The following is a 14,138-nucleotide window of genomic DNA, read 5'->3' as shown; positions in this document are numbered from 1 at the left end:
ATACGTATATATATATACTTACATACATACAGTGGTCCCTCGTTGTTTGTAATTAATCCGTTCCTGGAGCCGTTACTATAAACGAAATTTACGATTTACGAATCAATTTTCCCCATAAGAAATAATGTAAATACAATTAATCCGTTCCTGACACCCAGAAGTATTAAAACAAAACAAAAATTAACATGAAATATGCATGTAGTACATAAACAATACAATGGGAAATGATGAATGAAACATTAACAGCATAACACTTACCTTTATTGGAGATTCTTCTTAGTGTATGGGAGACTGGAGGAGGAGAGAGAGTGGATTGTTTATAGTTTGGAAGGGGAATCCCCTTCCATCAACACCTCAGGTACCATTTGCTTTTCTGGGGTTGCTTCTCTTCTCTGTTTCTTAATGCCACTAGGACCACCTTGAGAGTCACTGGAGTCCTGTCTCACAAAATAACTGTGGAGAGAGCTCTGTTTCTGGCGTCTCTTTAACACTTCCCTAAAATGGACCAAGACTTTGTCACTGTACATGTTGCCAACCTGGCTTGCAACAACCTTGTTTGGGTGATGTTTCTCCATAAAGCTTTCCATCTTACCCCACATAGTAAAAATCTCTTTAATTTCTGAAGAAGGCACCTTCTTCCATCTCTCTTCCTCCTCTGCAGCAAGATTCTGAGCTGCGATGTGTTGCTCTTCCTGCTGAAGCTCTTGCAGCTCCTCAGTGGTGAGCTCTTCATTGTGGTCTTCCACCAATTCTTCCACATCCTCCAAACTCACATCCAACCCCATGGAACTCCCCAGTGCCACAATTGATTTTACAACAGACATAGGCTCATTAGGGTCAGTCCCAAATTCTTCAAAATCCCTCTTGTCGACACAATCTGGGCACAATTTTCTCCAGGCAGAGTTCAAAGTCCTGGTAGTCACTCCCTCCCAAGCCATTCCTATAAGGGTTATGCAGTGGAGGATGCTGAAGTGTTCTCTCCAAAATTCCCTTAGGGTCAAGTGAGTGTCTGTGGTCACAGTCAAGCACCTGTGAAACATTGCTTTTGTGTAGAGTTTTTAAAGTTTGCAATAACCTGCTGGTCCATGGGTTGGAGGAGAGGAGTGGTATTCGGGGGCAAGAACTTTACTGTGATGAACCCAAACTCCTCGAAAATTAGGTCATCCAAGTTTGGAGGATGAGCAGGTGCATTGTCCATTACTAGCAGGCACTTGAGATCCAATTTCTTTTCCAGGAGATACTCCTTCACACTAGGGCCAAACACTTCATTGAACCACTCGACGAAAATTTCCCTCGTGACCCGTGCCTTACTATTAGATCTCCAAAACACACACAATTTACTCTTCATAACATTGTTTTTCCTGAACACTCTGGGATTTTCAGAATGGTACACTAGTAATGGCTTCACTTTGAAATCCCCACTAGCATTAGCACAGAACATTAGCGTCAGCCATAGGCTTGTGTCCTGGCATTGCCTTTTCCTCTTGTGTAATGAAGGTCCTCTTGGGCATTTTCTTCCAAAAGAGGCCTGTTTCGTCACAATTGAACACTTGTTCAGGTTTCAGTCCTTCAGCCTCTATGTACTCCTGGAATTCATGCACATATTTTTCAGCCGCCTTGTGGTCCGAACTGGCAGCCTCACCATGCCTTACTACACTGTGTATGCCAGTATGGTTCTTAAATCTCTCAAACCAGCCTTTGCTGACCCTAAATTCACTCACTTCACCACTATTTGCAGGCAATTTCTTTACCAAATCTTCATGCAGCTGCCTAGCCTTTTCACAAATAAACGAAGTCATAAGAGTATCTCCTGCTAATTGTTTCTCATTTATCCACACCAATAATAACTTCTCAACCTCTTCCAGTACTGGTGATCTCATTTTTGTCAGCATAGTTACTCCCTTTGCAACAACAGCATCCTTTATTTCATTTTTCTTGACCACTATGGAACATAAGGTTGAGTAGGGTTTCTTATACATCCTGGACAGTTCGGCCACACTTGTACCACTTTCATATTGTTCAATGATGGTTTTCTTAAATTCAATCGTATTTCTCACCTTCTTTACCACAGGCTTGGCACTAGGAGCTTTCTTTGGAGCCATGGTAGCTTATTTAGTACTTGCAAGCACTAGAATAAATGGAATATTATGAAATATTTAGCTGGAGCATGTGAGGGGACCTTCGCTCACTGGTAAACAATGCCAGACTGGCTGCCGCCCTGGCTCACGCTGTGGGTACGTGTCCCGAACTACGACTCGCGAGTCACCCTATGAAAAGCGAGTCCTTGTTTATACGAAAATACCTCTATGATTGGCGAATTTTACGATTGCGGGGAACTACGAAAAGCGGGGGACCACTGTGTGTATATATGTATATATATATATATATATATATATATATATATATATATATATATATATATATATATATACACACACACACACACACACATACACATATATCACACACACATCTTCAGAACCACATGATCACTACCTCTCAGAGCTAATGATCATGTGGTTCTGAGTTTTGAATACATAGTTGAGTTACAAGTGGAGAGGGATGCAGGAGCAGGATGGGAGAAGCCAAACTACAAAAGGGGGGGACTACACAGGCATGAGGAATTTCCTGCAAGAGGTTCAGTGGGAAAGAGAATTGGTGGGGAAATCAATAACGAAGTGCAAGGAAGCAGAGGAGAGGTTTGTTCCCAAAGACAACAGAAATAATGGGTAGACCAGAACGAGCCCTTGGTTCACCCAAAGGTGTAGAGAGGCAAAAGCTAAGTGTGCTAAAGAATGGAAAATATATTAGTCGAAGAGCCAGAAACGAATATCCACATAAGGAGGGAGGCCCAGCAGAATATAAAAACGATATAGCATCGAAAGCCAAGTCTGACCCGAAACTGTTGTATGGCCACATCAGGAAGAAAACAGTCAAGGATCAGGTAATCAGGCTGATGAAGGAAACGACTGAGAAGTATATGAGGAGCTCAACACGAGATTTAAGGAAGTATTTACATTGGAGACAGGAAGGACTCCGAAAACACTGAATAGGAGGGTACACCAAGAAGGGATACACCAACAAGTACTGGACGAAATACACAACCGAGGAAGTGGTGAAGACGCTGCTACGTGAACTAGATACAGTGGAACCTCTGGTCACAACCATAATTCGTTCCAAAACTCTGGTCATGACCCAGTTTGGTCGTGGCCAAACCTAATTTTCCCACTGGATTGTATGTAAATGTGATTAATCCGTTCCAGACCCCTACAAACTGTATGTAATTTTTTTTTAATTTTTAAGCATAAAAATACTTTTACCATAGAATGCACAGTGTAATAGGAAACTAAATATAAAAACCTTGAATAACACTGAGAAAACCTTGAACAACAGAGAAAACTAACATTGCACTAACCCATTCTAGACCCCTACAAACAGTTCACTGTAAACAGCTATAAAAGTTTTAAGCAAAAAAAAAAAATAATCAGAGCTTGAAAAATCCTTAATTATACAAAATAATGCACAGTTTAATAGAGAAAAAAAAACTTCAAATAACAGAACAAAAAACATACCTTAAACAACCAAGAAAACTAACCTTGCACGAGTCTACTTCTGGCATGAAGGAAATGGGGGAGGTTACTGTTTTGAGGGAGAGTCTGCCTCTACGATGGACGTTCTCCTTCAGATGTTTTCTCTCGTTTAGCTGGTAGACCAAACTTCACCATAAACCGATCTAATGTGATTTGTCTTTTCCTTTACATCAAAACGTTATGGAAATGAGAGACGTCGTTACAAGTCGTCATGTTCAACACTGTTCGCAATAGTTTTGTCAGGGTGGTTCTTCTCAAAGAAAGCCTGGCACTCTCCGTTTTTCTATGATGGCTTTTATCACATCACTTTTAATCTCTTCCAATTATTCTTCTTCCTCCGATGACTGCTCCTCAGTGAGCACCTTATGCTGCTCATTCTGGAGTTCAGCGAGTTCATCCATTGTCAGTTCCTCCTCGTGATCCTCGATCCTCGACCAGTTCCTCGATGTCGTCACTGTCAACTACAAGACCCATACTCTTGCCCATGGACATGATCTCTTCCACAACAGAGGTCTCAAATCCTTTGAGATTTCGTACAGGGCCGCATTCAGGCCCAAGTTTCTTCCACGCTGAATTCAAGGTCTGGTACGTGACGCCTTCCCAGGCTTTGTTAATGAGGCTGATGCAATGCAAAATGTTAATGGTTCTTCCAGAGCTCCTTCAGTGTCAAAGACGTCTCCTGGGTCACATTAAAACACCTGGTAAAGAGCCCTTTAGTGTACAGCTTCTTGAAGTTGGAGATCGCTTGCTGGTCCATGGGCTGCAGGAGGAGAGTCGTGTCGGGGGGGGGGGGTGGAGAGCTTGACCTTAATGAAGTCGTACTCAATGTTCATATCGGCAACCAAACTTGGAGGGTGTGCCAGTACATTGTCCATCAGAAGAAGGCACCTTTCAGGCAGAAGAACATAGGAAAGAAGGAACACTGCAACAGGCCTACTGACCCATGCAGAGCAGGTCCATGTCCACCGGATTAGACCAATGACCCACCCCCCGGATTATCCCAATGACCCACCCAGTCTAGTCATCCCTACTCAATGGTGGAGCACTGTACCAGACCCAGCAGCACAAACTAGCCAGGTCCAACTCACACACACCCACCCATGTATTTATCTAACCTATTTTTAAAACTACACAACGTTTTAGCCTCAACTGTACTCGGGAGTTTGTTCCACTCATCCACAACTCTATTACCAAACCAGTGCTTTCCTATATCCTTCCTGAATCTGAATTTTTTCCAACTTGAAACCATTGCTGCCAGTCCTGTCTTGGCTGGAAATTTTCAGCACACTATTTACATCCCCTTTATTTATTCCTGTTTTCCATTTATACACCTCGATCATATCCCCCCTAATTCTACGCCTTTCAAGAGAGTGCAGATTCAGGGCCCTCAGTCTATCCTCATAGGGAAGATTTCTGATACATGGGATCATCTTTGTCATCCTCCTTTGTATGTTTTCCAGAGCATTTATGTCCATTCTGTAATACGGTAACCAGAACTGAGCAGCATAGTCTAAATGAGGCCTAACCAAGGATATATAGAGTTGAAGAACAACCTGAGGACTTCTGTTATTTATACTTCTAGATATGAAGCCAAGAATTCTGTTAGCTTTATTGCGAACACTAATGCACTGTTGTCTTGGTTTTAGGTTACTGCTAACCAGGACTCCTAAATCCTTTTTGCAATCGGTAGTATTAAGATCTACATTATTTAGTTTATATGAGGCATGGTTATTTAGCTGTCCAACATTTAGAACTTTGCATTTGTCAATATTAAACTGCATCTGCCACTTCTCCGACCATTGCATCAGTCTATTCAAATCATCCTGGAGTGCTCTAATGTCCTCATTAGAATGAATTGGACGGCCTATTTTGGTGTCATCAGCAAATTTGCTTATGTCGCTATTTATTCCCTCATCTATGTCGTTTATGTAAATTGTGAACAACAATGGGCCCAACACTGACCCCTGAGGAACACCGCTTGTGACGTACCCCCATTCTGATTTCTCCCCATTTATGCAAACTCTCGGCTGTCTATTTGTCAGCCATGCCTCTACCCAGGAAAAAATTTCTCCTATTCTGTGTGCCCTAAGTTTCCCCAATAGCCTCTGGTGTGGATCTCTATCGAAAGCCTTACTGAAGTCCATATACACAATATCATATTCATTACCATGATCTACCTCCTCAAACACGTTAGTGAAAAAAGTTAGTAAATTCATAAGACAGGAACGCCCCTTTGTAAAACCTTGTTGAGAATCGTTAATCAATCTGTGTCTGTCAAGATGGCTACGAATTGCTTCGGCAATTATTGATTCCATAAATTTTCCCACTATGGAGGTAAGGCTTATTGGTCTATAGTTCGAAGCCAAGGACCTGTCACCTGCCTTGTAAATAGGTATTACATTTGCCATTTTACACTTATCAGGCACTATGCCACTTTGTAGTGATATGTTAAAAAGATTAGCCAAAGGTATGCTAAGTTCCTCTTTACATTCCTTTAACACCCTTGCAAACAGTTCATCAGGACCTGGGGATTTGTTTGGTTTTAGTTTCTCTGTTTGTCTGAGGACCATGTCACTAGTTACCGCAATCGTACATAGTTTATCATCATCCTGTTCTACGTAATCTATTATTTCAGGAATATCGCTAGTATTTTCCTGGGTGAAAACTGAGAGGAAGTAGGTATTTAGAATTTCACACACATCCTTATCACTCTCAGTGATCTGACCAGAGTTACTCTTAAGTGGGCCAATCTTGTCCCTAATCTTACTTCTGTATACCTGAAAGAACCCTTTTGGGTTAGTCTTTGAGTCCCTTGCGACCTTAGCCTCATAATCCCTTTTTGCTTTTCTTATTCCTTTCTTTATTTCTCTCTTTAATTGAATATATTGATTTCTTAACTGCCCATCCCCTCTTTTGATACGCCTATATATGCCTCTTTTTTGGACCAGTGAGATGTTTTAATCTATTGTTCATCCATTTGGGATTATTTTTGTTAGATCTAATTTCCCTTCTCGGAACAAAAGTTGTCTGGGCAGCTAGAACTATGCTCTGAAAAACGTCATATTGGCAACCAAGATCATCTACCTGACCCATAGTCAGGACATCCCAATTTAGCCCACCCAAGTAATTTTTCAGTCCCATGAAGTCGGCCAAGCGAAAATCTGGGACAGAGATTTGATTGCAGTTATCTGGGTAATTCCATGATATATTGAATCTAGGTGATTTGTGATCACTTTCCCCAAGCTCATCATTAACCTCAAGATTATTAATTAGTGAATCTTTGTTGGCAAGACCAAGTCATGCAGATTGTTTCCTCTAGTTGGTTCTGTCACAACCTGTTCTAAAAAGCAATCCTGAACCGTATCAAGAAAGTCACTAGACTCAAGATTTCCTGTCATATTGTTCCAATCAATTTGTCTAAAGTTAAAATCTCCCATTATCACAACATTTTCATATCTAGATGCCTTATGAATTTCGTCCCATAACAGCTTACTGCACTCCCTACCAAGGTTTGGGGGCCTATAAATCACACCCAAAATTAATTTGTCACGTCCCTCGAGAAACTGTAGCCAAACCGATTCTGTGTTCGATGTTTCTAATCTTATATCATGTCTAAGACAACAATTTAAATTTTCTTTGACATACATCGCCACACCACCACCCTTCTTTTGACCCTATCAGTGTGGAATAGTTTATAACCCTGTGTGTTGCATTCAGAAGGCATTTCTCTATCTTTCAGGTTGAACCAGGTCTCTGTTATACCAATAATATCTATTACCTACACTTGCAATTAATCTTAGCTCATCTATCTTATTTCTTAGATTCCTACTATTTGTATAGTAAACCTTAAGGGAGCTAGTCACTCGTTGCCCTCTACTATCTATCTTTGTTTGTTGATCAATTGATTTGCCATTACTAGCAACTTTATTTTGAATATTGTCTTTTAAACATATCCCTGAGGTATCCCGGTAATTGCTGTTTTTAACCCTAATGCTGCAGCCTGATTGTTTCCCCACAAACACCCATACCTCTATAATCTATCAGTTTAAATTCCTAGACAAGTCATCAATTACCCTCTTAATTGAATTGGCTAATGCAACCACTCCATCCCCAGAGAGATGAACCCCATCCCTTGCATACATATCACGTTTGCCAAAGAAAAGGTCCCTTTTATCAATGAATGGGATTGCAATTTCCTTGCAGTACCTGTCTAGCCAGCAATTTATACCAATTGCCCTAGACATCCATTCATTGCCCACTCTCTTTCTAGGCAAGATGCTGCATATGATTGGGATCCCTCCCTTAGACCTAACTACTTCTATGGCTGACCTGTACTTATCCAGCAGCTCCTCTCTCCTGCCCTTCCCAATGTCATTACCCCAGCACTAAGACAGATAATGGGCTTGTTCCCATTACCTGCCATAATATTATCCAACCTGCTGACTGTCACCAACACCAGCTCCAGGAAGAGAGACACTCTGTCTGACCTTTCTGTCTCTGTTACAAAATGCACGGTCCATATATCTTACCTGAGAATCGCCTACTATTAAAATATTCTTACCTTGATTAGCAGGGGAATCATAGGTACCTTCAACCTCACTAACCACTGAAGTACACTCGTCTTGGAGAACAGAGAATCGCTTTCCTACCTTCACATCTTCTCTATTAACTCTCCTCATCGTCCTTCTTCCTGAACTGTGAACCACTTGCCACTTAGAGCGGCTGCCACTATCACTGCTGGTGACCATTCCTTCCTTACCAGCTAAATCCTTCTCACACTCGCTCCCAAACTCATCTATGCGAAGCTTGAGGTTTCCATTTTCCTCCTGAAGAAGTAGAATCTCCTTCAACACATGAACCTGGGATTCTAAAGTACTACAACAAGCCATGGTATGGGTAACAGCCCATGCTAACTCCCAAGAGCTTAGGCAGATATGACCGCACTTGACCAGTGAAGATTGTCAGCAAGATATTTCCTAGCAGCGGGAGCAAGGAGACTCGTGCGGCCATTCTAAAAACAAGCTCCTTAGGACCCAACCCTTCGTATTCGCCCTCCACATCATGGGCAGTCTGGCCTTGTTCACAGTATGCTGCTTGAGTACATGAGGATTCTCGAACTGGTAGACTACCAGCGGTTTAATTTTTAGATTTTAGATCGCCACTTCGGTTTGTGCACAGCAGAAAGGTTATGTAGGTCCTCCTCGGCATTTTCCAAAACACTTGTTGCGGGACGTATCCTTCATCCTTCACGAATTCGGTGAAATCTTTCGTGAATGCTTTCACAGCAGCAGCATCAGAACTAGCAGCCTCTCCATGCTGTACCACACTATGCATGCGACTTCTCTTACGGAACTTTTCAAACCATCCTCTACTGGCTTTAAATTCATCACTTTCTGCACTCATAGAAAGGTAATTGTGCCACAAATCACTGTGTATCTTCCTGGCTTTCTTGCATATGATCGCCTTGCTTACGCTGTCACCTGCAAGTTGCTTCTCATTCATCGACACTAGCAACAGTTTCTCCACCTCTTCTAGCACTTGGTCTCTACTTGGTTAATAATGTAACTCCCTTAGCAACATTAATTGCTTTAATAGCCGCTCTCTGCTTCAGAATAGTCGAGATTGTAGACTTTGGCTTCTTGAACTCCGCAGCAAGATCTGTAATACCCACACCACACTCATACTTTTCAGTAATTTCCTTTTTCACTTCTTTTCAATTTTCTTTAAACCCTTCTTTTTACCCACATTACCACTCTTCATTTGCTTAGAGGCCATGGTTAATTGTAAAATGAATTAAAAAACATATGAAATAAAACACAAGGAGTTCACAGTGAATGAAAGCATGTCTGACCAACTACAAGGTGAGGTGTACTCAACAGGAAGTGGGCAAAAACTGGCGCATGTAAAAAAAAGTAGTGCCGAATGTGAATATTAGCGTGGCTGTGTTTGTTCGGCACTCAATCATGTGTTCGTGACCAGATGCAAAAATTTGGCGAATTTTTTGGTCATGAACTGATTTGTTCGTGTTCGGAATTGTTTGTGACCAGAGGCTCCACAGTATCTCAAAGGCAACGGGACCAGACAACATCTCTCTGTGGGGCCTTAGAGAAGGAGCAGGGACACTGTGTGTGACAGGCTGATCAGTCTTTGATCAGCCTGTGGGGCTTACCTTGGACGTCGTACAGCTAACTTCAACAGGCTGGTTGATCGGGTCATCCACCGGGAGGCCCGGTCCCAGACCAGGTGTGTGGCTGGGACCAAGTGCCCTCTCCCCCACACACTCACATTCACACTTCTACACACAGTTTACAGTCTGCAGAAGCTAGAGGATCCTAACAGGATACAATAAAAAAATGGATCTTAAAATTGAGGAGAGAGGCAAGAGAACAGAGGATGGCTGGTGTGTAAAGGAAGAATGGGAAGAAATGCTCAAGAGCAAAATGTATCAAGAAAGGGGATAAAAAGCTGAACAAACTTTGCCATATAATAGAGAAGATATCTGCAGAGAGCAAGAAGTGCGAGTTATGAGCTGAAACTGCTGAAGAAGAACTGGAAGTGCGGAGTGGAGGAAGAATTGAAAGTGCTGAAGTGGGATATAAAGAAGAGGACCGAAAAGAACAAGGTGATTGAAGTAGGAACATCAGACAGTGAGGGGACTGAAGGAGGGGATGGAGCTAAGAAGCCCCCTTCCAGAAATAATATCAGGCCACCAGGGTGTCTGGGAGGTAAGGGGGAACAACAAAGGAGATGCTTAAATTGGATCCAGAGATATGGAAGGAAAAGGAATGGGAAGAAGAGAGGGAGGGTCAATACTTATTCATGGGCTTCATTAGGCTGAAGGGACAACCAATAATGAAAGAAAGCATAGGCAGGAAATAGATTCAGAGCATCATCTCAATAATAGGAGAGGACATGGCTTAAGTAACAAATTTTCACAGACTTGGGGGGGGGGGTATTCGAGGGAAAAAATTAACCAGTCACATTGACATTGAAGACAGAAGTGGTACAGAACAGGATGGTGCAACAGAAACCACTGTTAAAGGACTCCCGAGAATATCAGTGATTGTACTTCTATCAAAATAGTACACGAAAAGAACAGGAACAACTGAGAGTGAGAGTAAGAAAACACCAGTGGAAGGAGAGAGACAGGAAAGCTCATCGTTAGGGAGAAGAAGCACAAATGCTCAGAGAACCCCTCAACCCCTATTTCCCCATACCAACCAAACACAGCAACCAGAAATAAACCACATTCCACAGCCCCCTAGGCACTAATACCATCACAGCAGCCTTCCATAAATCCTGCCCTGCCTTCCACACCCCCAGTCTGCACCAACCCCTCCCACCTCCCAAAATAAAGTACTGGAAAGGAAGCTGAAGGTATGGTACACCAGTGCAGATATAATTACGGATAAGAGTGAGGAGTGGCAAGAACAAATCATGGAGGCATTCCCGGACATCATAGCACTCAGAGACAAAGCTCACAGTGATAACAGATACCATATTTCCAAATGAATATTAGATCCTGATGAAAGAAAGAGGGAGCAGAGAGGGAGGAGGAGTTGCACTGCTTATCAAAAACCAGTGGAGTTTTGAGGAAATGGGAGGAATGAACAGAGGGAAAGATGACTTCATGGTAGAAACACTTCAGACTGGGGGCCCAAAGGTGATAGCAGTGATATATAGGACACCACTGAACAGCAAGAGACCAAGACAAGAATATGATGAGTGTGATAGAGCAATGGTAGATAAACTAGCCAAAATGGCCAGAAGGGCCCACATGGGTAGGGCAAAATTACTCCTGGAGAATTTAGATGACACGGAGATTGACTTCGAAAATCTAGAGTTACATGGGGGGCCAGAAACGTGGAGGGCTAAGATGCTGGAGATGGTATTGGAAAACTTCATGCACCAACATGTAAAGCATACAACCAGAAAGAGAGAGAGAATGAGAGAGAGAACGAGAATGTTCCAGCAAGGCCAGACCTCATATTCACCTTGAACAGTTCAGACATAGGAGATATCACGCATGAAAGGCCTCCTGGTGCTAGTGATGATGATGTCCTGAGTTATGAATACTTTGTCACAATAACAGTGGAGAATGAAGTAGCATGAGAAGGACTTCAGAAGTCAAACTTTAAAAAAGGGAACTACACAGGTATGAAAGGATTCCTGCATGAGGTGAAGTGGGAAAGAGAATTAGAGGTCATGACAGTAAATGAAATGATGGAACAAGTGACCAGAGGAGAAGTTCATACCAAAGCATAACAGAAAAAATGGTAAGACCAGAGTGAGCCCATGGTTTACCTGGAGGTGTAAAGAGGCCAAAGCCAAGTGTGCTACATCATGGAAGAAGTATAGAAGGCAAAGGACTCAAGAAAACAAGTTGAGTAGAACCAGAAATGAACGTGCAGGGATAAGGGAAGAGGCTCAGAGGCAATACGAGAATGACATAGCATCTAAAGCCAACTCTGAGCCAAAGTTGTTATAGTCACATTGGGAGGACAACAACAGTCAAGGACCAGTAAATCAGGATGAGGAGAGAAGGATGGGAGCTCACAAAGAGTGACCAGGAAGTATGTGAAGAACTTGACACAAAATTTAGAGAAATATTCACGGTAGAGACAGAAATGCTTCCTGCAAGCTGAGGCAGCAGGGTGCACCAGCAAGTGCTGGACACAACGCACATAATCAAGAAGGTGAAACTGCTAGGTGAACTAGATACCTCAAAGGCAGTGGACCCAGATAATCTCTCTCCATAGGTCCTGAGAGAGGGAGCAGAGAAGCTGTGTGTGCTGCTAGCAGTAATCTCCAATAAATATCGAAAGAGGGCAACTGCCTGAGGTGTGGAAGACAACAAATGTACTTGCAAGTTTTTAAGAAAGGAGACAGGCAGACAGCATTAAACTACAGACCAGTTTCAATGACATGTATAGTATGTGAAGTCATGGAGAAGATTATCAGAAGAGTGGCGGAGCACATAGGAAGGATTGGGCTTATACATGACAAACAGCACGGCTTCGGGAATTGGAAATCTTGTGTCACGAGTCTACTTAAATTCTACGATAAGGTAACAGAAGTGAGACAGGAGAGAGGGACGGGTAGATTGCGTCTTTTTGGACTGTAAGAAGGCTTTTGACAGTACCACACAAGATTGGTTCAAATATTAGAGGAGCAGGCAGGAATAGTGGGGAAAGAACTGAAGTGAATCAGGGAATACCTGACAGGAAGGAAACAGAGTGTTAGTACGTGATGAAGTGTCAGTGGGCCCATGTGTCGAGTGGGGTTCCATAAGGGTCATTCCTAGGTCCAGTGCTGTTTCTTGTATGTGCGAATGATATAATGGAAGGAATAGATTTATAGGTGTCCCTGTTCGTTGATGTTGTTAAACTATTGGGGAGAATACAAGTGGACGAGGATCAGGTAAGATTACAAGGGGTTCTGGATAGGCTGCAAGCCTGGTCCGACAAATGGCTCTTGGAGTTTAACCCCAGCAAGTGAAAGGTAATGAAGATTGGGGAAAGACAAAGAAGACCGCAGGGTAGGGGATCAAAGGTTGCAAACTTCACTTAAGGATCATGGGGTAAGCATTATACCGAGCACGTCCCCTGAGGCGCATACCAGTCAAATAGCTACTTCAGCATATGGGCGCCTGTCATACCTGAGAATACTATTTCGACATCTTAGTAAGAAGTCATTAACGACACCGTACACCGTGTACGTCAAGCCCATTGTGGAGTATGCCGCACCAGTCTGGAACTCTCACTTAGTGAAACACTTCGAGAAATTGGAAAAATGTACGAAAGTTTGCGGCAAGACTAGGCCCGGAACTGAGGGGTGTATCTTATGAGGAGAGGTTAAGGGAACTCGGCCTGATGACACTACAAGATAGAAGGGATAGGGGGACATGATAACGATGTATAAAATACCGAGAGGAATTGATAAGATGTACAGGGCTAGAATGTTTGAGATGGGACACACGAACAAGGGGCCACAAGTGGAAGTTGAAAACTCAGACGAGTCAAAGGGATGTTAGGAAGTATTTCTTTAGCCTTCGAGTTGTCAGGAAGTGGAATAATCTGGAGAGTGAAGTAGTGGAGGCAAGATCCATGCATAACTTTATGTAGAGTTATGATAATGCTCTTGGAGCGGGGAGAGAGGGACCTAGTATTGGCTAGCGAAAAAGCAGGGCCAGGAGCTGTGACTCGATCCCTGCAACCACATACTAGCCAGGCTGTGGTTTGTACGTTGGATTGCGTGCAGTCGGCAATAACAGCCTGGTTAATCAAGCCCTGATCACTCTGAGGTCTGGTCATGGACCCGACCTCGGGAGCGGCGCAGTGTACTTTGCAACACTACACCCTGCCACCTCTGCTCCCTGCACCACCTCTGCACCGTGCACCGCCACTGCACCCTGCACCACCGCTGCACCCTGCCACCTCTGTTCCCTGCAACACTGTACCTTGTAACACCCCTGCACCATGCAACATCTGCACCCTGCACCACTGCATCCTGCAACCCCATCCTGCAACACTGCACCCTGCAACACTG

The 14,138-nt window shown here is 43.1% G+C and overlaps 1 protein-coding gene across 16 annotated transcripts in view; it reads left to right on the top strand.

Annotated features, from left to right (window-relative positions):
- Positions 1-14,138, top strand: part of LOC128688974 (prominin-1) — a 1,112,830-nt gene that overhangs the window by 669,619 nt on the left and 429,073 nt on the right. The window lies entirely within an intron of this gene.

This window comes from Cherax quadricarinatus, chromosome 16 (genome assembly GCF_038502225.1).
Source record: "Cherax quadricarinatus isolate ZL_2023a chromosome 16, ASM3850222v1, whole genome shotgun sequence".
Lineage (NCBI taxonomy): Eukaryota > Metazoa > Arthropoda > Malacostraca > Decapoda > Parastacidae > Cherax > Cherax quadricarinatus.
This window is presented reverse-complemented; position numbering and strand designations above follow the sequence as displayed.